The sequence below is a fragment of the Podarcis raffonei genome, chromosome 6, assembly GCF_027172205.1.
Source record: "Podarcis raffonei isolate rPodRaf1 chromosome 6, rPodRaf1.pri, whole genome shotgun sequence".
Lineage (NCBI taxonomy): Eukaryota > Metazoa > Chordata > Lepidosauria > Squamata > Lacertidae > Podarcis > Podarcis raffonei.
In genome coordinates this window covers 93,169,505-93,196,812 of record NC_070607.1, presented here as the reverse complement: position 1 = coordinate 93,196,812, position 27,308 = coordinate 93,169,505, and positions in this window count along the sequence as shown.

The window sequence follows — 27,308 nt, the reverse complement described above, 5'->3', positions numbered from 1 at the left end:
CTCAGAAGCAGGGATGTGTGTTTTGAGGATGTAGTTAACGCAAAAGTACCCACGGTGCCTTTCCCTCAACCATATGCTAACCACAATTCTGCTGCCCTTCGAAATTTCCACATTTCTGAAACTTGCAGTTCCGTAGCCGAAATACGTGTACGGAAATGCATGTATTAGTCAAAGATAACAGATGAAAAATTGCATTAGTTTGGGGGGAAATTGCAATGGAGGTTAACAACATAGCCACTGTGGCTAGCAGTTGTGGATAGCTCTGTCCTCCATGATTTTTTCTAATCCTCTTTCAAAGCCATCCGTGTTTGGTAGGCAACACTGCCTCCTTTGCCACGACATCATCTGTAAATAAACTGAAAGATAAGAAGAGTCTTGCTGGATCAAGACAATGGCTCATCATGCTCTTACAGTGGTCAAACCCACAAAGGTTCCTGGGATAGCTGAGTTGGTAGAGCATGAGATCCTTAATCTTAGGGTCGTGGGTTTGAACCCCACCTTGCGCAAAAGATTCCTGCATCACCTGATGTTTCTTTGGACTAGATGGGCCTAGTGGCACCCGCCCTGTGGAACGCCCTCCCACCAGATGTCAAAGAGAACAACAACTACCAAACTTTTAGAAGACATCTGAAGGCAGCCCTGTTTAGGGAAGCTTTTAATGTTTAACAGACTACTGTATTTTAATATTTTGTTGGAAGCCGCCCAGAGTGGCTGGGGAAACCCAGTCTGATGGGCGGGGTATAAATAAATTATTCTTATTCTTATTCTTATTATCCCTTCCGACTCAACCTTTCTATGATTCTATTATTCTCAGCAGGACCTGAGCATAACAGGACTCTCCCTGCTTTTGATTCTTCAAATTGGTATTCAGTAAATTGGTGCTCTGAAAGTGGAACGTATTTGGTTATATCAGCTGGCAAAGGAATCCAACTGAGAATAAGGGCAACGGAGACCATTTTAAAGACATAATTCCACTTCTTCTGAAAACTCACTCATTAAGGGATATATTTTTCAGTGCTGCCAAAGAAAGATTCATAGCTTCCAGTCAGTCTCAGTATGACTCATAGCCATGACCTGATATGTAAAAATAGTATTATTATTTTTTTAAAAAACAGCTGATTGGTGTTTTGCTATGTCCCCATTGTTTCAACTATTTGCTCAACTACTATTCCCCTCTGTCCATCTTCTTCTGTATGAATAGGCAGTACCTGCCAGGAGAGAATTTTGTTTCTCCTAACAATCAAAGCCGATGGAGATCGTGAGTTTGGAGGGATCTGTAGGTAATTTTGCCAGCAGCAAGGGATTGCCAGGAAAATTTCCCTCTCTCTCAAGCAAACTCTGGAGTACCGGAACAATGAGGAAGGAACAAAGGGATGATTGGTAGATAATTGTTGTGGCCAGGATTAATGATATGCAAATGAAGCCAGCTATTCCTCCTCTGGTTATGATGTACCCAAGCTTCACACCTGTGGAAGAGCTACAAGGTGACATGGAATTTCACTAACAGCAAGGCCAGTGTTATGTATGTGACCTGACCACAAAACTGTTATAGTGGTACCTCGGGTTAAGAACTTAATTCATTCGTTCTTAACCTGAAAACTGTTCTTAACCTGAGCCTCCCGCCACCGCCCAATTTCTGTTCTCATCCTGAAGCAAAGTTCTTAACCTGAGGTACTATTTCTGGGTTAGCAGAGTCTGTAACCTGAAGCGTCTGTAACCCGAGGTACCACTGTATATGGAGCTGTTACAGGGGAACCATACAGCTGAATGTTAAAGTGAAAAATAGCTCCATATAGGGTAGAAGGAGGGCTCTAACACACAGATAAAGCTAGGTTGGATGAGAGATGATGGGATGGCAGAAGGTGATTGGGTGAGATTATGTATATTTCAGGGTTCCCGGGGACTGTCGCCTGATTTGCAAATCTGTCCCCAGACAAATTCCATCCCCAGAATGTCCCCAGATTTGCAAATCTGTTCCCGGGAAACGTGGCAGTGGCAGCCTCAGCAGCCCGGAACCAGCCTGGTAGTGCAGTTGGCTCTGGCTGGCTTCAGGAGTTGCTTCCTGCTGTGGCACCTGCCATTTTTCCTCACTGGATGTCCCCATATGATGTGTCTTGTGCGATCTCCTGCCCCCTGCCCCCTTTGTTTTGACTGATCAGGGGAGGCTTGGGAGTGGTGGGCGGTCGGCCGTTGCCCAGTTTTAAAAAAACTCTGTGCATTTATGTTTCACAGGTTGCGAAAGAAGGACTTTGCACCTTTATACAATGTGCATGTGTGCTTGGGCCCAGGGTCTGTTGCCTCACCATCTTCACTACTGACTCCCTGTTGCTACTCAGCTTTTTTTTTTTTAAGTGTCCCCCGATTCATTGAAAAAAGTCTTGTAACCATAGTATATTTGGCTATATAATGTGTATCTTAATGGAAATGCTCTTGCAGACTCTATCCTGTAATCATAGGATTGAAGAGCTGGAAGGGACCCAAGGATCATCTAGTCCAACCCCAGAAATGCAGGAATCTCAGTTAAAGCATCCATGACAGATGGCCTTCCAACCTCTGCTTAAAAACCTCTAAGGAAAGAGAGTCCACGACCTCCAGAGGGAGACAACAAGCAACTCTCCACTCGTGTGAGTTCGAGTTGGGCGCAATCGTGCATACGTGCGCCATTTTCAGGGTGCTGCAGGAACAAAGGAATCTCTCAGCAGTTTACAACTTGCTTTGAATAACTGAGGTGGGATTACTGTCAGGCCCATTGTTATTGTGGCCTGTGTCATGTATGCAAGAATGTGACTTTACTGCAAGGCTGGTAAGTACCAGTTAAAGAGGAAATCAATGGCTGACTCTGTATAAGGTATAAGACACATACAGTAAAAAGGGTTTAACTGGACCATAAAGAAGGCTGATTGCCGAAGAATTGATGCTTTTGAATTATGGTGCTGGAGGGGACTCTTGAGAGTCCCATGGACTGCAAGAAGATCAAACCTATCCATTCTTAAGGAAATCAGCCCTGAGTGCTCACTGGAAGGACAGATCCTGAAGCTGAGGCTCCAATACTTTGGCCGCCTCATGAGAAGAGAAGACTCCCTGGAAAAGACCCTGATGCTGGGATAGATGGAGGGCACAAGGAGAAGGGGACGACAGAGGACGAGATGGTTGGACAGTGTTCTTGAAGCTACCAGCATGAGTCTGACCAAACTGCGGGAGGCAGTGGAAGACAGGAGTGCCTGGCGTGCTCTTGTCCATGGGGTCATGAGGAGTCGGACACGACTAAACGACTAAACAACAACAACAAAAGGGTTTTAAAGTACTGTGGTTGGATGAGACATGATGAAGCACTGATTGCGACAGCAGGCGAATGGGGAGAGGATGAACAGCTAAGATGATGTGTATTTGCCTATGTAGTGTGTGTCCTAATGGAAATGAACTTCGCAGGAAACAGTGTTCTCTCTGCCACAATGAGGTCTCGAACCTTGTTCTTTTGATCTTGCAAAGGGAACCTTTTTCCAGGCTGGCACCACTCTTGCATGAAGAAGAAACAAAGTCATTACATATTTGAAGCTTAGCATACAGAGACAGGCTAGGCTAGATCACCTTTTGATAGTATTCAGTCACCCCAAATTTACCACCTCACCTGATGTTTCTGTGTACCTGGCCTGCCTTTGGAGCAGAGGGAATGGCCAGAGGTACAGAGTCAGACCAGAGGTCCATGTAACTCAGCAATGTCTACACTGGGATTTCAGATGCGGGGACAATCCCAGCTGTACCTGGAGCTGCCAGAGATTGAACCTGGAGCCTTCTGCATGCAAAGCAGATGTTCCTCAGCTGAGCTACCACCTTTCTCATTATGGGACAGGGATCCACAGGCTCTCAGATCCCTCCCTGTACCTTTGCAGACCAGCAAAGGACCTAAAGTGCTAGCGAAACCAGTTCTGCATAGTATCACATCCCCTTTCTTTTCTGGCGCTCATCACACCCAAAAGCAGACATCCCACTCAGGCTTGTAATTGATTTCAGTTTATAGGGCTGTTAAATGGAATGCTGAGCCTGCAGAAAACCATCTCTTTCTGGCCCAGGGAGACAGAGAGAGAAAGAAAGAAGTCAAATGATTTGATCAATGAGAGAGCTTGAATAATGCATTTAGAAAAGCAAGGAAGTGTCAAATCATACCACCAAGTGGCCAGGGAGCCTGGTTACAGAACCACAGAATTGTCGAGTTGGAAGGGACCCCATGAGTCATCTAGTCCAACCCTCTGCAATGCAGAAATCACAGCTAAAGAATCCCTGTCAGAAATGCTATGAAGACAAGGAGTGGAATGCAAAGTCACACTAATATGATCACTCTCTCACTGCAAGGAATGGGGCTTTGTACCTCTCCTCACCCCACACTCTGTTCTGGGGGTGCTCTTGTCCCTCTTCCCACCCCAAGCTGATTGGCTCTCCTTAAAGAAGCTTGCCCGGTGCCTTCATTGAAGCAGTGTCGAAGCAATGATTCTTCAACATCAACTTTGTTGGACTGGCCATGTTGTGCAGATGCCTGATTGTCGTCTTCCAAAGCAACTGCTCTATTCCGAACTTAAAAATAGAAAGCGTAATGCTGGTGGTCAACAAAAGAGGTTTAAATACTCTCTCAAGGCAAATCTAAAAAAATGTAGTAAAAACACCAACAATTGGGAAACACTTGCCTGTGAGCGCTCCAGTTGGAGAACAGCCTTTACCACAGGTGTCATGAGCTTTGAAGACACTCGAACTCAGGACGCAAGGGAGAAACGTGCTAAGAGGAAGGCACGCTTGGCAAATCCACACCGTGATCAGTTCCCACCCAGAAACCAATGTCCCCACTGTGGAAGGACGTGTGGATCCAGAATTGGCCTCCACAGTCACTTACGGACACACTGTTAAAACCGTGTTTATGGAAGACAATCTTACTCGGCTACAAGGGATCGCCAAAGAGAAGAGATCTCAGGTGCCAGATGAAACCTTTTCTCTTCAACCAGGCATTGGGCTGATTGGCATTCTATGTTTAACTGCAAAAAGGAAACACAGAACCTGCTGATTTATTTACGGCATTCATTTCCATTGCATCTTTCCATTTTGGCACAGAGATGGGGAAGCCACAGTCCTGCAGTTGTTCTCAGACTATAACACCCACCAACTCAACATCAGCCATGCTGGCGGGGGCTGAGGGGAGTTGGAGCCAACAATGTCTGGATGGCATGGTACCTGCTCACCTCTAAACCTTGGTTTATTACCCCTCTTAAGGCTCCCAAACTATTTGAATTCCTTAACTTCTTCGGCTCATAGATATGCCTTTGTAAAGGCAAGATTCAACACCTTCCCATCGAACGTGCTGAGAAATAGATTCTCCAATGGACAGATATCGCTCTTATGTGATTGTAATTGTGGGGCACCGGAATCGTTGCATCACATAATTTTTGATTGTGCTTTTCACTCATTGGCCAGGAGCAAGTTTCTTGCTCAATATCTAAAGGGAATTGCTGATGATACGAATGAAGCCAAACTGAGATATCTATTAAATGATGATGACCCCCTAAGATCACTCATGGTTGCCAGATTCTTGATCAGCGTCCTATCCCTAAAGAAGAGAAACGGACTCCTGTGCGGCTCGGATAATCTCTTTAAACTATGATCTATGTTTTAGGATGTAATTAGGTGATTTCACCATTGATGTCTTCTACTAATTTATGAGTAGAGGGCGATGTTTATGTTACAAATTTATTGTAATGTATGATGTTGGTCTTTTGTTTTTGTTTTGCTTTGGTTCTTGTCTGTTTTTTGTAAGTCTTGGCGGTTTTAAATTTGGAGGTTTAAGTACATTATGTTGGTATGGGAAACTGTCGTGTGATGGGCCAATGGCCGTAATAAAGATCAATACAATACAATGTCTGGATGGCCAGCTGGGTTTCCTACCCCTGTTTTAGGATTTCAGGGCAGCACAGAGCCAGGAACATCAAAAACACAAAAACAGGAGCAGAAACCTCGGATAAAAAACCTCCAACTCACAGCCATTTAGAATTCCTGGGTAAGTTAGAATGAATTATGGTGCTGGAGGAGGCTCTTGAGAGTCCCATGGACTGCAAGAAGACCAAACTGATCCATTCTTAAGGAAATCAGCCCTGAGTGCTCACTGGAAGGACAGATCGTGAAGCTGAGACTCCAATACAGTGGTACCTCGGGTTACATACGCTTCAGGTTACAGACTCCACTAACCCAGAAATATTTTTTTTAAATAATATTTATTACTTTTAAAGATTACAGAAAAGGAAAAAAAGGAAAAAAACAAAAGAGAAAGAACAAAGGAGAAAAGAAACAAGACAATACAATATATAAAGAATACAAAACACAACCTAAACACATTAAACTAAACACAATAAACTAAACTAAACAAAACCCTAACCCACCCTAACCCTAAACAAAACAAAACAAAAACCATTTAAAAACATACATCACACCTTTTCCATATCTATCTTTCATTCCCTTATTTCCTCGACCTCCTCTCACCTCCCTTTTTGTATTCCACTTCTATTAATTGTTTCAGCAAATCCTTTCCATCTTTCTCTATTTTCTATCATAATATAAATATCTTAACATATTTTTAACCTTATTTTCCATTAAAGATAAAATACTTATATATGCTTAACTCCTTATAACATTTCTGCTAAGGCCATAAAAATTCATTCCACCATTTTTCTATCACTCATTAATTTTACAATATTTCTATATATACACTTTAAATTTTCCAATCTTCTTCCACCATCTCCTCTCCCTGGTTTCGGGTTCTGCCAGTCCTTTCCGTCAATTCCATATAGTCCATCAACCTGGCGATCTTATATCCGAGGCTCTTAACTCTTTTCCAGGTCCCTTCTGCAGGTCTTCTTCATATTCTTTAATGCTAAAGAGCAGGTCTCGGGAAGACTCCGACCCAACAATACTTTTATTCCTTCTGGACAGGTCAGCCAAATTTCCATAGTTGAAGCTAAGATCCATAAAGTGTTTCAGGACATGTTTCAAGATTCCTCCAAATCCAAAGGCCCCCAGAGCTTCAATCTCCTCCAGACCCAAGTCCATGTCCCAGAAGTCAGTTAATCCCTGCATAGAGGGATCTTTCCAACTTTCCTTCTTCAGTCCAAGCCGGGATCCGATCCTCAAAATCTGACTTTTTCTATATTCAATCATAAAAGGCCTCAACCTATAGTCCTCAATTTGCCTTTGTAAGGCTGGGGCCCCCACTTGTATTACTTTAGATTCAACAACAACAGCTTTCTCCTTCTCCTCCACAATTTGTCCTGCCAAAGTGGATTCCTGTACCAAGTCCTGAATTATTTCTGTGTTGGTGCTCACTTTTTGTCTCAGATTAATCACTTTTTGTCCCAAGCTATCAATTTTAATAGTCATATCATCCGTCTTGTTGTGAAGCTGTTCCAGCGAATAGCTTATCTTGCATAATACGGTCACTATGGCTTCTGTCAACATTCTTAAATGGTCCAAGGTCAATTCCCGGTTCTCACAATTTCTTATCTTGCAGCTGGAGATTCCCTAATTCCACTCCTGTAACAATTTCAAAAGCTCCCTCTAGAGGGAAACAGTCTCCACTTCTATCAACTCAAGCAATAAAGATAGTTTCAATTTTCAGTTACTTTTCCTCCTTTTTAAACGCAGAAGAGGACAATGGAAACAGTATACTTCTCTTATTTAGTTAGCTGTCAAATACGTTCTGTTCACAGTCAATGAACTCTCCCAAAACATCACTTTTTCTAGCAGCCCTTTTCCAGGTTCAGAGCGGTGGTAATTTGATTTTTCGCCCTCTCCTGCAGGCTCGCTAGGTTCAAAATTTTCCCCCTCTTCTCCTGCTTCCAAGGGGAGTTTGGTGTTTTTATCCGATGGAAATTTAATTCTTTACCAAAGATTTTCCATGACTTTAGCTTGTAACGTCTTTGCTTCAAACTATTTACAAAAGAGGAAGGTGGACTTCCTGTTTAAAACCTTCCCGTTTCGATGCCAAATTAAGATATTTGAAGATCCAATTTTCCGTTCTACTCACGGGTAGTTGTTTAAAGTCTAATTGTCCGCAGGAAAAAGTCAGCGCTCTCCGGCAACAGCAATGCAGCTTCACTCCTTGAAAAAAGCAGTCGATTCGAAGCACCGCGCCACTCACCCCACGTCGCTCCAGATTCCCAAAACAGGGTTTCCCCGCGAGTAGGGGAGGCGCAAAAGGTGCCAGCCGAATCCCAAGTTCACAAGCTTCTCCCGCCTGTGATTTCAGTGGGTCTCCGCCTTTGCCGTGGCGGTCAGACCCTGGTTTCAACGGAGCAAGTTCCTCCCGATCGGAGGAGCTCCGCCATTGCCGGAGGCGCCAACCCGGAAGTCCGCTAACTCAGAAATATTACCTCGAGTTAAGAAATCTACTTCAGGATGAAAACAGAAATCGTGCAGCGGCGGCACAGTGGCAGCAGGAGGTCCCATTAGCTAAAGTGGTGCTTCAGGTTAAGAACAGTTTCAGGTTAAGAACAGACCTCCAGAACGAATTAAGTTCTTAACTCAAGGTACCATTGTACTTTGGCCACCTCATGAAAAGAGAAGACTCCCTGGAAAAGACCCTGATGTTGGGAAAGATGGAGGGCACAAGGAGAAGGGGACGACAGAGGACGAGATGGTTGGACAGTGTTCTTGTTTTTTTTTAAAAGAAATATTTATTAAAGTTTTACAAAAGCATGAATACAAAAATACATAAAAGAGAAAAATAAAAATAATAAATACAATATACAAAAGACAGAAAAAAAGAAAAATAAGAAAAAATTAAAAACAAATCCGTTTTTCATAACTTTAAACTCCTTTTCTTGTTTCTTTGACCTCCTCACACCTCCCCTTTTTGTATTCCCATTTACATAATCAGGTCAGCAAATCCTTACCCTCTTTCATATATCTTAACTCTATATCTTAACATTTTTTAACTCTATATTTTCATCCATTATCAATTCATTTTTGCATATTCTTATTAACTTTGTTGCTAATGCCACTTATTTTCATTCCAACATCATTTTAACATTCATTAATTTTACAGTATTTCTGCAGATAGTCTTTAAATTTCTTCCATTCTTCTTCCACCAACTCTTCTTCCTGGTCTCAGATTCTGCCAGTCATTTCCGCCAGTTCCATATAGTCCATCACCTTCATCTGCCACTCTTCCAGGGTGGGTAAATCTTGTGTCTTCCAATACTTTGCAATCAGTATTCTTGCTGCTGTTGTTGCATACATAAAAAAAGTTCTATCCTACTCTAGCACCAATTGGCCGACCATGCCCAGGAGAAAGGCCTCTGGTTTCTTCAGGAAGCTATATTTAAATACCTTTTTCATTTCATTATAGATCATCTCCCAGAAAGCCTTAATCTTTGGGCACGTCCACCAAAGGTGAAAGAATGTACCTTCATTTTCTTTACATTTCCAACATTTATTATCAGGCAAATGGTATATTTTTGCAAGCTTGACTGGTGTCATGTACCACCTATATATCATTTTCATAATATTCTCTCTCAAGGCATTACATGCCGTGAATTTCATACCGGTGGTCCACAACTGTTCCCAGTCAGCAAACATAATATTATGACCAATATCTTGTGCCCATTTAATCATTGCAGATTTAACCGTTTCATCCTGCGTATTCCATTTTAACAGCAAGTTATACATTCTTGAAAGTATCTTAGTTTTGGGATCTAGCAGTTCTGTTTCCAATTTTGATTTTTCCACCTGGAAGCCAATTTTTTTATCCAAATTGTAGGCCTCTCTTATTTGATATTAATGTAGCCAGTCTCGCACTTTATCTTTTAATTTCTCAAAACTCTGCAATTTCAATTTGTCTCCATCTTGTTCCAATATTTCCCAATATTTCGGCCAAATGGCCTCCATATTGAGCTTTTTCTGAGCCTTCGCTTCCATTGGTGACAACCACCTTGGGGTTTTAATTTCCAGTAAGTCTTTGTATCTTATCCAGACATTAAACAATGCTTTCCTGACAATATGGTTTTTAAATGCTTTATGTGCTTTAACCTTGTCGTACCACAAATATGCATGCCACCCAAAAACATTATTGAAACCTTCTAGGTCCAAAATGTCTGTGTTCTCAAGAAGCAGCCAATCTTTCAACCAGCAGAATGTTGCTGATTCATAGTAAAGTTTAAGATCCGGCAGGGCAAATCCACCTCTTTCCTTTACGTCAGTTAGTATTTTAAATTTTATTCTGGGCTTCTTGCCCTGCCAGACAAATCTAGAAATATCTTTCTGCCACTTCTTGAAACAGTCCATCTTGTCCAAAATTTGCAATGACTGAAACAAAAATAACATTTTTGGCAATACATTCATCTTTATAGCTGCAATTCGACCCAACAAGGAAAGCTTCAAATTTGACCATATTTCCAAATCTTTTTTCACCTCCATCCAACATTTCTCGTAGTTATCTTTAAATAAATTTAAATTCTTAGCAGTCATATTAACCCCCAAATATTTTACTTTCTTAACTAATGTTAAACCTGTCTCCTTCTGAAACCTCTCTTTCTCAATTGGTGTAAAATTTTTCTCAAGCACTTTAGTTTTTGACTTGTTCAGCTTAAATCCTGCCACATGACCAAATTCTTGAATCAATTCTAATACTCTTTTCGTACTAGATTCTGGCTCCTGTAACGTCAAAACTAGGTCATCTGCAAAAAATTTCAATTTGTATTGTTTGGCTCCGACCTGGATACCTTTAATCAGACTGTCCCTTCTAATCATATTCAGCAAAACCTCCAGAACCGAAATAAAAAGCAATGGGGAAATTGGGCAGCCTTGTCGTGTCCCTTTCTCTATCTTGAATTCCTCTGTCATCACATTATTGACTATTAACTTAGCCTTTTGTTTTGAGTAAATTGCACTTATACCATTTTCAAACCCTTGGCCCACCCCCATTCCCTGAAGATTTTTCTTCATAAAATTCCAAGAAATATTATCAAAGGCTTTTTCCGCATCTATAAAAATTAAAACTGCTTTGGTATTAATGTTCACTTGCAGCTTCTCCAAAATTTTAATTATATTCCTCGTATTGTCCGACAAATGTCTACGTGGGAGAAAGCCAGCTTGGTCTTTATGTATCTCTTCAACTAATACCTTTTTTAATCTGTTAGCCAAGATATCAGCAAAAATTTTGTAATCCACATTAAGCAGGGATATGGGGCGGTAGTTCTTGAGTTGTGTCTTTTCAGACTCAGTTTTCGGTATAAGTGTAATGTAAGCTTCCTTCCACGACTCTGGCGCCTTTCCCCCCTCCATAATTTCATTACAGACCTCCTTTAGTGGCTGAATTAACCAATCTTTCAAAGATCTATAGTATTTGGAGGTTAGACCATCCGGTCCTGGAGATATACCTAACTGCATATTCTGAATGGCACCTTCTACCTCCTGTTCTGTAATTTTGTAATTCAACATTATCTTATTTTCTTGAGAGATTTTTTGTAAACCATTTGTTCTTAAAAATTGGTCTAAATCAGTCTCTTTCTGTGGCCCTTGTGTATATAGTTGTTTAAAGTATCTCTGGAAGCACTTTCTAATCTCCAATGGATTCTGTATATTCTTTCCTTCCACCTCCAAATTTGTGATAGTGTTTAATTTTTGTCTTTTTTTCATCTGCCAAGCTAGCAGTTTCCCGCATTTATTAGCCGATTCAAATGTCTTTTGTCTCATCCGCTTAATTTTCCATTCTACTTCCTGATTTATCATTTTCATATATTGTACTTGATATAACTTTATTTCTCTCAGAATCTCTTGCGACTTTGGTTTCGCTCTTAACTTCTTCTCTCCTTCTTTTATTTTTTCCAAGATTTTATCTTTTTTCTCATTTTGAATTCTCTTCTTTATTGCATTCTGTTGTATCAGAAACCCTCTCATGACCGCTTTGCTTGCGTCCCAGATTACTCTTTTTTCAACCTTGGTGTTCAAATTTATCTCAAAGTAGTCTCTCAAGATTTTTTGGGCCTTCTTGGTAACCTCTTGATCTCTAAATAAGGTGTCATTCATCCTCCATCTGAAGGAACCAATTGGTGTTAGTTTCATCTCCATCTTCACTGCATTATGGTCGGAGCAAGTTTTGGGGCAAATTTCCACTTTTCGAGTCTTAGGTGCCAGTCCTCTAGTTATCCATATTTGGTCAATTCTTGTCCATGTCATTTTGGCTTCAGAGAAGAATGTTCCCTCTCTTTCAAGGGGGTTCTTAGTTCTCCAGATGTCAATCATGTCCATTTTGTCAGTCAATTCAAAAAAAGTTTTTGGTAGTCTGCCATCTTTAGTGACAACCTGTCTCTGCGACTTGTCCATATTTGTAAATACCACTCCATTCATATCTCCCATCATAATAATGTTGTAGTCCATATAATCTAATAATGTCTCATGCAATTTCTTGAAGAATTCAGATTTCCCCTCATTTGGTGCATACACTCCTACAATCAGAAATTTTTCTCCTTGTGATTGAATCTCAATTGCCACAAATCTTCCTTGTTCATCTTTAAAAACAAATTTCGGTGATAGGCTCTCTTTGGCATAAATAACAACTCCTCTCTTTTTAACCTTGTGCGATGAAATAAACTCTTGGCCCAATCTTTTATTAATCAGTACTTTCCTATGTAGCCTTATCACATGTGTTTCTTGTAAACAAATTAAGTCCAATTGTTCCTTTTTTAATAAATGAAAGACTTTCTTCCTCTTCTCCGGGGAGTTAAATCCATGGATGTTCCAACTTAATAATTGCAGAGACATGGTGTGGTTATTCTATTCTCCTCCAACTGCTCCCAAAAGTTCTTCTTGTTCTGACGGTGGTATCACTTTCTTTTGTTTGTCCAGTCCCAAAGGTGGTGGTACTATGTCTAGTACTCCTGATCTTAAAGCTCTTAGCTCTTCTAGAGCTTCTTTTTGCAGGTCTTCTTCGTGGTCTCTCAAAAATTTTCCCTTGTCTTCCACTGATTTTATTTTGAACTTTTTCCCTTTAAAGGTAAAAGATAGCCCCTGGGGGAATTCCCACCTAAAAACAATTCTGTTTCTTCTCAGTAGGGCCACCAGATCTCTGTAGTTGGTTCTAAGATCCAATAGATGTTTCGGAATATCCTTAAAAATCTCCACTCTCGAATCGTTGATCTCCAAAGTCTTCTGGAAGTGCGCACTCAATATTTTGTCTCTCTCTTCTTTCTTTCGGACCTCATGAGAAGAGAAGACTCCCTGGAAAAGACCCTGATGTTGGGAAAGATGGAGGGCACGAGGAGAAGGGGACAACAGAGGACGAGATGGTTGGACAGTGTTCTTGAAGCTACCAGCATGAGTCTGGCCAAACTGTGGGAGGCAGTGGAAGACAGGAGTGCCTGGCGTGCTCTGGTCCATGGGGTCACGAAGAGTTGGACACGGCTAAACGACTAAACAACAACAAGGCCTGCCACCAGATTTATTGCAATGTTGGCACCAGGCAGGTCTCTTTGGGGAGGGTGCTTCACAACCGCTGCCACAAAATAATAATAATAATAATAATAATAATAATAATAATAATAAATTTTATTTATATCCCACCCTCCCCAGCCGAAGCCGGGCTCAGGGCAGCTAACAACAATAATAAAAGCTCTTCCCTGCGTTGTTAAGTACTCTGTGGAAGCTCATTTACTAGGAGAAATTGCTCACTGCCCTGCCAAGGAGAACTGCAAGTGAAAAAATTAAAAGTTTTCATAAAAATCTCATGCCCAGAACTAGTGGCTAACATTTTGTTATGGATTGCAACTTTATTGCACTTTGGGGATTGGGGTGGTATACTGCCTCATTACCATTTATGAAAGGTGGTATGGAAATATTTTAATCAATAAAACAGAGCTTGACTATTTTGGAGCCTTAAAAAAAATGGGAGGGACAGATGATGAAATGCTAGTACAGTTGTACCTTGGTTTTCGAACAGCTTAGTTCATGAACAACTCAGAGCTTGAATGTTGCAAACCCGGAAGTAGGTGTTCCGGTTTGTGAACTTTGCCTCAGAAGCTGTGAACGTTTCGGAAGTCGTACGGACTTCAGAACGCATTCTATTTGAAAACCAAGGTACAACTGTATTTTGAATTCTTGATGGGCAGGCAAATGGTTGAATTCTGCCATTTATACATTGTAAGAAATGACAAACAAACCCTGGAGTAGAATTGGCAAGTTTTACTGATGGTCTGAAAAACATTTCACTCTTCCTTCGATTCCAGGTGAAAAATCGCCAGTTTACAAAATTCAAAATGACAACTAGTCCTGTTTAAAAAAAGATGAAAAAGAAAATGCGATTGATATTTTGTTTCCTTACAGTTATTGGGAGCTTGATTTATAGATGAAAACTAATAGCACCAATGAACAGAGGCATGTTGGTCATTAAAACTGAGCAAGATGCCAGCATTTAAATATAATTGGCTCTGGTGTCATAAGCAGCAGACACATTTTATCCATTACCCAAATCTCTCTGGATATTGTTAAGGGCCCAGACATCATAATTAATGTATATTACAAGCTTCCTAAGAAATAAAATCCAAATGATTTCTTACTGAATTATTTTGTTCCCATTTAGGAGGTACAACAAGCAAGGGTTTCTGTCTAGCTTCCGTAGTTCGGATCATTTCAATTAAAACTGAAAACAAACAATCCATAAACAGAATGCTTTCCTTTCCCATAGCAACGTGAGCATACAGTCTGAGGAGCCAAATTTCTGCAGTCAAGAAAAACCCAGATGTGAAGCTACCATTTCCATCAGCTGCAGTCAACATGGCCAATCATCAAGAATGATGGGTGTTGTAGCAACATAGGAAGCTGTCTTCTACTGAGCTGAACCTGCAATCTTCTGCATGGAAGTGGATGTTCTGCCACAGAGCTACAGCCCTTTCCCATAGTTATAATAATAATATAATAATAATTTATTATTTATACCCCACCCATCTGGCTGAGTTTCCCCAGCCACTCTGGGTGGCCTCCAATCGAGTGTTAAAAACAATACAGCGTTAAATATTAAAAACTTCCCTAAACAGGGCTGCCTTCAGATGTCTTTTAAAGAGAAGATAGCTGCTTATTTCCATCACATCTGAAGGGAGGGCGTTCCACTGGGCGGGTGCCACTACCAAGAAGGCCCTCTGTCTGGTTCCCTGTAGCCTCACTTCTCGCAATGAGGGAACTGCCAGAAGGCCCTTGGCGCTGGATCTCAGTGTCCGGGCAGAACGATGGGAGTGGAGACGCTCCTTCAGGTATACAGGACCGAGGCCGTTTAGGGCTTTAAAGGTCAGCACCAACACTTTGAATTGTGCTTGGAAATGTACTGGAACCAGTGCAGATCTCTCAGGACTGGTGTTATGTGGTCCCGGCGGCTACTCCCAGTCACCAGTCTAGCTGCCGCATTCTGGATTAATTGCAGTTTCTGGTTCACCTTCAAAGGTAGCCCCACATAGAGCGCATTGCAGTAGTCCAAGTGGGAGATAACTAAAGCATGCACCACTCTGGCAAGACTGTCCGCAGGCAGGTAGGGTCTCAGCCTGCATACCAGGTGGAGCTGGTAGACAGCCGCCCTGGACACAGAATTGACCTGTGCCTCCATGGACAGCTGTGAGTCCAGAATGACTCCCAGGCTGCGCACCTGGTCCTTCAGGGGCACAGTTACCCCATTCAGGACCAGGGAGTCCCCCACACCTGCCTGCCTCCGTCCCCCCAAAACAGTACTTCTGTCTTGTCAGGATTCAACCTCAATCTGTTAGCCGCCATCCATCCTCCAACCGCCTCCAGGCACTCACACAGGACCTTCACCGCCTTCACTGGTTCACTAGTTGCAGTCTGAAATGTCTTAGGCATACCACTTAGGGGTTTTTGACAGCAACAGTGGCCATACCCCAAGAACAGCTTCAACTGCTGGAAAAACCATGTGAAGGTCACTGATGGGTCTCAAACCCTCAATGAGTTTTGGACTGCATGAAAAAACAGGTTCTGACTGATTAAGCAGATAAGACCAAGGCTGGATCTACACAGATCAAAAAAGCCTTCAGGAAAACATTCTGTAAACCTCATATTGGGAAATCACATTGGCGAAAGAAGGGACTCCACAGCGCCATCTGGTGTCACAGTGTTATAAGGCAAATAAAACACTTTTTCTTTACTAATGTAGCTGAGCCCCAAAAGTGGGTCTAGCAGTCAAGAAAGTGGTTCCTGCACATTCTGTAGAGGGAAGTGAGGGGCAGATGGGGCTCACCCACCTGGGAAGGTAGCCAAACAAGGAGAAGGAAAACTCTGATCCTAAACCTCCACTGCTTTGCAGAGTAAGCCCTACACAAATCTGGAGTGGAGTCCCTAAGTCGGTTGGGTGGAGTCTTGTATGCCTCCTTCTGGTAACTCCTGCAGCCAAGGTGATGCCAGACATATTGCTCTGCTTCCTTTGGACCACATCAGTGAGGTCTAGAGGGGGGGGCTTGTTGTCTGGCGAGCTCAGCAGCTCCATACACACAGCCCAGACTTGAGCCTCGGAGAGGTCACTTCACTGCTGCTAACACAGCAGTTTGGCTTCACCCCCAGAGGCATACTCCATTGTCTCTAGAGACAGATGGATGCTATCAGGTGACAAATTCTCCTGAATAAGAAGTGACAGAAGGGAAGGTAAAACTGCTGAAAGGTGCTTACAATATTTTGTTAGAATGGGAGACTAAAGATGAAGAGGTGAAAGCAGTTATGATTAAATGGGCACAAGATATAGGCCACAATATTATGTTGGAAGATTGGGAAAGGTTATGGAAAATTGACTTAAAATTTACAGCCTGTTCTTTACTGAAAGAAAACTACATGAAAATGATGTACAGATGGTACATAACACCAGTATAATTAGGGGAAATGTTCAAAACAGGTTCAAACTTATGTTGGAAATGCAAGGGAAAAGAAGGGACTTTTTATCATATGTGGTGGGATTGCAGTAAAATTAAAATGTTTTGGGAAATGATATATAATGAGTTAAAGAAAATGTTTTATTTAACATTTGTGAAAAACCCCAAAGTTTTCTTGTTAGGGACTATGGGGAAAGACCTGCCAAAGAAATTTAAAAACATTTTTATCTATGCGAGAACGGCAGCAAGAGTCTTAATAGCACAAGGATGGAAGAACGAAGAAACCCTGACGAAAGAACTGTTGCAAGAAAAACTGATGGACTATGCGGAACTGGCAAAACTGACACACAAACTACATGACAAGGATAACTGTGACTTTAAATATGAATGGGAATCTTTTTTTAAATATTTGAAGAAACAACAAAACGAACTTGACTCTTTGGCAGGTTTTGAAGAAACATTCACAAAATCTTTATTGGTAATATACAGACAGATAAATTGAGGATCTTTACAAATTCTCCCTTATAAAATAAATAAAAGTAAAGTCTGGTTTAGATGAATGTGGGGTGATTTGCATGGGGCCATGATTTAGGGGGCAATCCTAACTCTTACCACCTGCCAGTGGAGCCTTGCAGAGCAATGCAGCCATTGCTGGGGGACAGGATGATCAGGTCTGGATTCGGCCTGTAACAACCACACAATGACTATGAGACGAGCTCGGGTTCAAGCAGGCCAGCTCAGCCTCGGTCCCTCTCTGCCCTCTGAACACCCTATTTTGGGTCTTGTGTAAGGGGAGGTTCGGATTGCTTATATTTTCTTTATTTATTGCCTTATCAGCTCACCTGTCCTCCAAGGGGCTTTGAGGTGGCATGCGGAGCTCTCCCTTCTCTTTTATCCCCACACTAACCCTGTGAGGTAGGTCAGGCTGAGAGCAAGTGGCTGGCCCAAGCTCACCCCATGAGCTTCATAGCTAAGCAGGAATCCAACTCTAACCATTGCACCACACTGCCTTAGCCTTGGTTCAGTGTGCGCTTTGCAAAACCAACACCCAGCTTCCCTAGTTATAGGATTTCAGGCAGTAGGATGGTCTCAGCTGGGCTGCCATTGACAGCGGTGGATCCCAAACTACCCCCAAACTATGCATCGGATCATTTAGCGGGAGTGAGTATTGGAAGTTCTCATTGAATTCCTTGCGACTCTCGCTCTGCTGGTCTAGACATGTTTTTTTCTAGCCTGCATCTGCAGATTTATTTATTTTTTTCCTCAAAGGAGAAGGGAAAAAAAGTAAAGACAAAATTGCAGGCAAGACATGTGCAAATGGCCAGGTTGATTTACTGCCCTGCAAAGGGGGCAGAACCAAGAATCAATTGAGGTTGAGCGCTGCTGTCAAGTCCTGCCTTGCTACCAGCTGGGTCTCTGTAATAAATTGTTTGATTGTCTAATAACCGTGGCTGCTTCTGCAAACCCACAAGATGTTTGCACGAGGGGAGCAAGGAAGCAGGGCGGGTGGAGATGGGCACCCATCTGGCAGGGACATCTGAACATCCATCAGATTATTGCGTTCTCAACCTCAGGAGAGCAGGTGTGAGAAAAAGCTTATGAAGGTGTTGGAGAGGCAGTGGGTTGGAGGGGGAGTGTGGATAATTAATTTAGCCTCTCTCTTTTTTTCCAGGCTCCTTTTCTTACGCTCTTCCCTTTTCCTTCTGGGCAGGTGGCAAGAGCCCCACTTCCCATTTCCAGCCCCAAAAGGCACCCTTTGCCCATAGATTCATTCCCATTCAAGAGAATAACAATAATAATAATGAAAATTATTTATACTCCGCCCTCCCCAGCCAAGACCGGGCTCAGGGCGGCTAACACCAAATATAAAAACAATTGGTTGAAATACAGCTTTAAAAACAAGATTAAAATACAACATTAAAACATTAAAATGCAGCTTCATTTCAGTAGAAACTCAAATCAAAAACTTTTTGGGGGGTGAAAACGTCAAATCTTCACCAAGGCCAACTACCCAGACTGGTCCTAGGTGAGCCAGTAAAAAGCTAGGGAAGTCCCCAAATAGGTGTTCCAACACAGAAGAAGAAAGGAAAAAAGAAAGAGGGGAGGGGATCAAGTAGATTCCAAGCCAAAGGCCAGGTGGAACAACTCTGTCTTACAGGCCCTGCGGAAAGAAATCAGATCCTGCAGGGCCCTGGTCTCATGAGACAGAGCATTCCATCTCTATATGGTTATTTTAGTCAGGGTAAGACTAATGAAATTAGTGGACCTAGCGTCAGGGCCATTCATGGGTCTACAGAAGTAATGTTTTGGGGGGACAAAGAGGGCAGGTGTGGGGGACTCCCTGGTCCTGAATGGGGTAATTGTGCCCCTGAAGGACCAGGTTCGCAGCCTGGGAGTCATTCTGGACTCACAGCTGTCCGTGGAGGCACAGGTCAAATCTGTGTCCAGGGCAGCTGTCTACCGGGATGAGACCCTACGTGTCCGCTGTCTCACCAGAGTAAAAAAAAAAAGCTCACATTGCTACTGCAAGCTCTTGCAGGAGGAAATGGAGTGTGTTGCTGCAAATATTTCTCACCTGCAAAAGCTCTGAATGGGTGATAATAATAATGATGATTAATAACACCCTTTATCAAGAGGCTATTACAGGAGTGCAGGATTCTTTAATTGCAAGCCTGAAAAGGGATTGCGTCTGGCTGTCATCGTACCGGCGCTGCCTTTACATCCTGACCTTTTCCTTGAAATGACTTCGGTGGCTGAGGAGCTGATTGGATTGCTCTTCTGCAAGACCAGCTGGGGGGAAAAATGACCTATTGGAGATTAATTCTCCCCTCATGATCCCCTTGATTAAACATCTCAGCAAAGGATACTAAATATGACGAGGAAGGCTGTGCTCTGGTGACATCTTTGCCTCTGTGGAAGAAAAACCAGACGCAAGCCTGTAAAAAATGCTCGTCAGCTCAACACGGAAATGCGCAATGTGCCCAATTATTAGCCGCGTTCGTCCCACAGGGCAAGTAATGCCTTTCATTTGGAATGAAATATTTATTCCTTATAGGGCGCAAGCAATATCCAGCTGCTAATATGGCTTATTACTTATACCGTGCCATCAAAAGAGAAGAAACCCCACCAGCAAAAATCCAGCCCTGAAGCTTGATGGCGGAGAACAGAGGGATGCCATGGGGGGGGGGCGTGAGGATAAAAAGAGATAAATGTCAATATGAAGCCACATTGAGTTAGGCTGTCCATTTTTATTCTCCTTATTTATTTCTCATCATTTGTAGACCGCTTTCCACGCCAGCTGTCTCCAACGCGACAAACGAAATATGTAGCTCAGCAGTAGAGCATCTGCTTTCATAGAATTATAGAATCGTAGAGTTGGAAAGGTCACAAAATTAAAAGACACCTGCTCCTTGGAAGAAAGGCGATGGCAAACCTAGACAGCATCTTAAAAAGCAGAGACATCACCTTGCCAACAAAGGTCCGTATAGTTAAAGCCATGGTTTTCCCAGTAGTGATGTATGGAAGTGAGAGCTGGACCATAAAGAAGGCTGATCGCCGAAGAATCGATGCTTTTGAATTATGGTGCTGGAGGAGACTCTTGAGAGTCCCATGGACTGCAAGAAGATCAAACCTCTCCATTCTGAAGGAAATCAGCCCTGAGTGCTCACTGGAAGGACAGATCCTGAATCTGAGGCTCCAATACTTTGGCCACCTCATGAGAAGAGAAGACTCCCTGGAAAAGACCCTGATGTTGGGAAAGATGGAGGGCACAAGGAGAAGGGGACGACAGAGGACGAGATGGTTGGACAGTGTTCTCGAAGCTGCCAGCATGAGTCTGACCAAACTGCGGGAGACAGTGGAAGACAGAAGTGCCTGGCGTGCTCTGGTCCATGGGGTCACGAAGAGTCGGACACGACTAAACAACAACAACAGAGTTGGAAGGGACCACCAAAGGTCATCTACTCCAACCCTCTGCAATGCAGGAATCTCAGCAAAAGAATCTGTGACTGATGGCCATCCAAGGAGGGAGAGTCTACCACCTCCCTAGGGAGACGGTTCCACTGTTGAACAGCTCTTACTGCCAGAAAGTTCTTCGTGTTGCTCCATCTAAAAGGTAATGGGCTCTATCTCTCTTTCAAATCAGAACCAGTGAAGGCGGTGAAGGTCCTGTGCAAGTACCTGGAGGCGGCTGGAGGATGGATGGCAGCTAACAGATTGAGGTTGAATCCTGACAAGACAGAAGTACTGTTTTGGGGGGTCAGGAGGCGGGCCAGTGTGGAGGACTGCCTGGTCCTGAATGGGGTAACTGTGCCCTGAAGGACCAGGTGCGCAGCCTAGGAGTCATTCTGGACTCACAGCTGTCCATGGAGGCACAGGTCAAATCTGTATCCAGGGCAGCTGTTTACCAGCTCCATCTGGTACGTAGGCTGAGACCCTACCTGTGTCTCGCCAGAGTGGTGCATGCTCTAGTTATCTCTTGCTTGGACTACTGCAATGCGCTCTATGTGGGGCTACCTTTGAAGGTGACCCAGAAACTACAACTAATCCAGAATGTGGCAGCCAGACTGGTGACTGGGGGCGGCTGCCGAGACCACATAACACTGGTCTTGAAAGACCTACACTGGCTCCCAGTATGTTTCCGAGCACAATTCAAAGTGTTGGTGCTGACCTTTAAAGCCCTAACCGGCCTTGGCCCAGTATACCTGAAGGAGCGTCTCCACCCCCACTGTTCAGCCTGGACACTGAGGTCCAGCGCCAAGGGCCTCCTGGTGCTTCCCTTGCTGTGAGAAGCCAAGTTACAGGGAACCAGGCAGAGGGCCTTCTCGGTCGTGGCACCCGCCCTGTGGAACACCCTCCCACCAGATGTCAAAGAGAAAAACAAATACCAGACTTTTAGAAGACACCTGAAGGCAGCCCTGTTTAGGAAGCTTTTAATGTTTAATAGAGTATTGTATTTTAATATTCTGTTGGAAGCCGCCCAGAGTGGCTGGGGAAACCCAGCCAGATGGGCGTGGTATATATAATAAATTATTATTATTATTGTTGTTGTTGTTGTTGTTGTTGTTTAGTCGTTTAGTCGTGTCCGACTCTTCGTGATCCCATGGACCAGAGCACGCCAGGCACTTCTGTCTTTATTATTATTATTATTATTATTATTATTATTATTATTATTATATCAGTCTCCAGTATCTGCAGGCAGCCCAGGAAGGATTTCTCTCCAGGCCCCTGGAGCTCTGCTGCCAGTCAGTGTCTGCTTTGCTGGGGTTTGGGCCCTCAGCAGATACCCAGTGATGCTGAGCCTTGGCACTTGCTTTGGGCCCCCTACTTGATCATGGGCCTTGGCAGGTCACCACTGACTCTGGACCTGCTCTGAATTAACCTTGAACTTGAGCTGCAGCAATTCTAGTTAAAAGTACATTTTACGTTGGCTTTCTCGGCATGAGAAAGAGAAATCACCTGCTGCAATCTAAGCTGGTTGGACTCCGCAGCAGGCAACGATTCCGCTTCTGCAATCATTGTCCTTGCAGGCAGCTGTTCCTTATGCCTTCATTCTTTCCCAAAGCACCTTGGAAATAGGCAGATCATTAGAAGTGCACTGTTGCGAACAATCCTGTTCTGTTACACAAGTGCTCTCTTTGAGGCCTTTGGTTGTTGGTTGCGGGCCGTGCTATTCATCTAGATTAAAAGAGGAGCCCGAACTCACCACGAATGCCTCCCTCGGTCTCTTAGAATGGCAATGGCGCCAACCTGAGAGGAGCTGGAACTGACTGCCGGCAGGTTCCCGCTGGATAAAAAGCCCTGATTGCGGGGATGGCAGGAATTTGGGACTTTCTGCTGTTCTGAGCACCTGGAGTGTGAAACAAAGGTCCCAGAAATGCTCTTCGCAGTAGCTCAGAGCTGGCCTTTTAGTGTGGCTGCCTCTGTTCTGTGGAATAGCCATTGGGTTGAGATATGACAGGTGCCCAGGAACAATTGAAGACATTTAAAAGTGAAAAAACAATGCACAGTATTATTCAATATTGTCAGAATTAATCCACGTCCAACTAGCAATATTGTACAGTGGTACTCGGGTTAAGAACTTAATTCGTTCCAGAGGTCCATTCTTAACCTGAAACTGTTCTTAACCTAAAGCATCACTTTAGCTAATGGGGCCTCCCGCTGCTGCTACTGCGCCGCCGCTGCACAATTTCTGTTCTCATCCTGAAGCTAAGTTCTTAACCCAAGGTACTATTTCTGGGTTAGCGGAGTCTGTAACCTGAAGCGTCTGTAACCTGAAGCATCTGTAACCTGAGGTACCACTGTATAATGCATCCATCCATCCATCCATATATTTAATAACTACAAAGCATAATGCAATATGCTCCAGCTGACCGAAGAGCTTTATTGCAGGAATGAAAAATATATCTAAACAATTCATATTGTTAGCTGCTTTGATTTCTTTCCTACCTCTTCTGCATCCAGTAAATCAGTCTGACGGATTGACGGCACAATTCAAATCCAAGATCTGCTGAGAAAAGGGAGCTCAGGATGTTCCCGGAATTGCAGAAGCCATCCCGGATTCTGATTTGATCCCGGAATGTCCCGTTTCCTCGCTCCAGTGCTGCAAAGCTCAGGGAAGAAGATGAGCTGGCTCTTGCAGTGCTGCCATGCTCTCTTGTGAGTCAGCTAACTCAAGCAGCAACACAGCACTAAAATACACATGTCCCGATTTTCATCAGAGGAATCTTGGAGGGTATGATTGTGGAACAGGTGAATCTTCAGCTGTTCCAAGCCGAATTTAAGTTGGCAGAATTTATACCGGCCTAATCCCCCCCACAAAAATGGTTGTTTCAGGGGCAGGCCAGGGGCAGGACGGGACAAGGAGTGCTGTACACCTGTTCCAAACCTCTTTCTGCTCAGTCATGTGACCTGGCGACCCAGCAGAATTTACGCTGACCAAAAGGGCTGTGCAAGTCAAAGTCTGCTTTAAAGGTTTTGTTTGCTTCAAGTTTGTGTCTTCCTTTGGGAAAGGTGCATTAGGTAAAGGTAAAGGTAAAGGGAACCCTGACCATTAGGTCCAGTTGTGACCGACTCTGGGGTTGCGGCGCTCACCTCGCTTTACTGGCCGAGAGAGCCGGCATACAGCTTCTGGGTCATGTGGCCAGCATGACTAAGCTACTTCTGGCAAACCAGAGCAGCGCACGGAAATGCCGTTTACCTTCCCGCTGGAGTGGTACCTATTTATCTACTTGCACTTTGATGTGCTTTTGAACTGCTAGGTTGGCAGGAGCAGGGACCGAGCAACGGGAGCTCACCCCATCGTGGGGATTCGAACCGCCGACCTTCTGATCGGCACGTCCTAGGCTCTGTGGTTTAATCCACAGCGCCACCCGCGTCCTGTGCATTAGGTAGTTTTGCATTAAAATGAAGCAAATTTTCATCCATCGTCCCTCTCCTTTGGGTCAGGAGGCTCTTCGAATCTGGGGGAACCTCTTGCAGATCCCAGTTAGTTGCATCTTGCACCCAGCCCTTTCTGTTCCAGGACCCATTTGCAACCTCGTGTATCAGCGCAAGTCAGAACAGACAAGTGCCACAAAACAAATAGCCTCTGCAGCAGCGACTCTGCTGCATAAATTTGCATGCAATGAATATCCAAAAAGCTGGTGGTGTATGTCAGATCAGGAAGTGGCCAAGAAGTACAGAAATAACTATCAGTGAGCATTTTTCATCTTCTCCACTCAGCCTGTCACTATTATTGGTTCCCCCATTCTGCAATGCTCCTTTCTCTGCCCTGCCAATTGCTGTCCACATCCTTCTTGGAGATGCTGCCTGCCGATAAAGAAAGTCTTAGCCGACCTGCTTGTTACTTGACACATCGGCTTACGCAGAGCTTTGTGACACAACTTCAAGCTGAGTGCATTCAAAATAGGGCAGGTGGTGTGTGCTTTAGCATCATGCAGTGGCATAGCATGGGTTGTCAGCACCCGGGGCAAGGCAAGTAATTTGCGCCCCCTAACCCGTGGATTTTAGCACTCGAGTCTCTTCCACTAGATTAGCGCCCCCCCCCAGATGCTGCACCCGGTGCGGCCGGCCCCCCCTGCACCCCCCACGCTACGCCACTGGCATCATGAAACATTTCTTGGCTTTGCATGGTTATTATTTGGTGGGGGGCAATCTCAAGACCGCTTGCTGCAAACTGCAGGTTGGCACTGGGGTGTGTGGACATACTAAAAGGGTCCCCTCTGCTGATCTTAACACCATCCAGACTTAATTTTGAGCTGTGTTTCTAGGCCCAGGAATGCACTTTAAAGCTCCATTTCCAAGAACTGTTTCCCTCGCCCCAGTGCTTTCCCCATGAAAACCTGCTCTTTAGTGCCAAATCGGAGCAGACAGCAATCCACAGAAAACCTGAAGTACCATTTGTTCCGATTCAGGGTGAAAGAGTGAGTTTTCCTACAGAAAGCAATGGAGCAAAAGGTAAGTGTGGATGAGCCCAGAATTTCTCTCTCTGTGTATCCTTCAAGTGTCTGCTCCTTTTTGCAGTGAACTTCTCCTGAAGTATGATGTCATTCATGCATCATGGGTGATGGAGGGAATTCACCCCCGAAAGCACATTCTTCAGTTGACTCCCAAAACCGAGGGATGCCAACCAGATAAGGAAGGAAAAGGAACTTGAGATGGGAGCAGTCTCTCCCCACCCTAAATATAGGGTGTCTACCCCTTATGGGTGCATCTAAGGTCTAGGGGAAAGGTAGAGACATCACCTTGCCAACAAAGGTCCATATAGTTAAAGCCATGGTTTCCCCAGTAATGAGGTATGGAAGTGAGAGCTGGACCATAAAGAAGGCTGATGGCCGAAGAATTGATGCTTTTGAATTATGGTGCTGGAGGAGACTCTTGCATGGACTGCAAGAAGATCCAACCTCTCCATTCTGAAGGAAATCAGCCCTGAGTGCTCACTGGAAGGACAGATCCTGAAGCTGAGGCTCCAATACTTTGGCCACCTCATGAGAAGAGAAGACTCCCTGGAAAAGACCCTGATGCTGGGAAAGATGGAGGGCACAAGGAGAAAGGAATGACAGAGGATGAGATGGTTGGACAGTGTTCTCGAAGCTACCAGCATGAGTTTGACCAAACTGTGGGAGGCAGTGGAAGACAGGAGGGCCAGGCGTGCTCTGGTCCATGGGGTCATGAAGAGTCGGACATGACTAAATGACTAAACAACAACAAGGTCTAGGGCAAAGTGTGTGGGGTCTCCCCATACTTTGGACATCAAAGACAGTGTTTCATTTGTCTTGAAGGCCACAGAAGGTTTATCAGGCCTTGGAAGCTGCTGTACAGGTGCAGAGCACCTGCATGAGTTGAGAATCATGGGAAGCTGATTTCGCTTAACTCGATCCCACTACTCCTGATTATTTCCATAGCAGATTTCTGTTATGTATGTAGGAAGCACACCTGGTCATCCCTGGTCAAAATAACATACACTTAGCCTAGTTAATGAGTTGTAGGGATGCCAACCGACCAGGAAAACCTATTTCATCTGCTCTTGTCCTTTAATGCCAGTTGATGTACAGCCAAAATCTAGTAGGCATTATCTGCTAATGTCTTTGTCTGAAGGCAGTTGAGCAGGGACCAGTAAAAGGGAGAGGAGAGCTCTGGCATTATAAAAAGTGAGTCCATTGCCACTGGATATCAGGGGCAGGCCAGGGAATTCTGATGTTCCAGCTGGGGAAGGGGAAGAGTGGAGTGGAAACAAGCAGTCCACCAGCAAACGTATCAGGTGGGATACAGAATAATAATAACAATACTAATTTATTATTTATACCCCACCCATCTGGCTGGGCTTCCCCAGCCACTCCGGGTGGCGTCCAACAGAATATTAAAAACACGATAAAACATCAAACATTAAAAACTTCCCTAAACAGGGCTGCCTTCAGATATCTTCTAAAAGTCAAATAGTTGTTTATTTCCTGGACATCTAATGGGAGGGTGTTCCACAGTGCGGGCGCCACCACTGAGAAGGCCCTGTGCCTGGTTCACTGTAACCTCACTTCTTGTGCAGTGAGGGAACCACCAGAAGACCCTCGGAGCTGGACCTCAGTGTCTGGGCTGAACGATGGGGGTGGAGACCCTCCTTCAGGTATACTGAAGAGGCATGGAATCAAGAAGGCACTTTCAGAAGCGGCTGGTGGGATGAGTTGAAGATGGAGTGCTAGCCCCTCAACAGGTGGTAAAGGTAAAGGTACTCCTGACCATTAAGTCTAGTCACGGATGATTCTGGGGTTGCGTGCTCATCTCACTCTATCAGCTGAGGGAGCCGGCTTTTGTCTGCAGACAGCTTCTGGGTCATGTGGTCACCATGACTAAGCCACTTCTGGCAAAACCAGAGCAGCCCACGGAAACACTGTTTCCCTTCCCGCCGGAGCAGGGAGGTTGGTACAG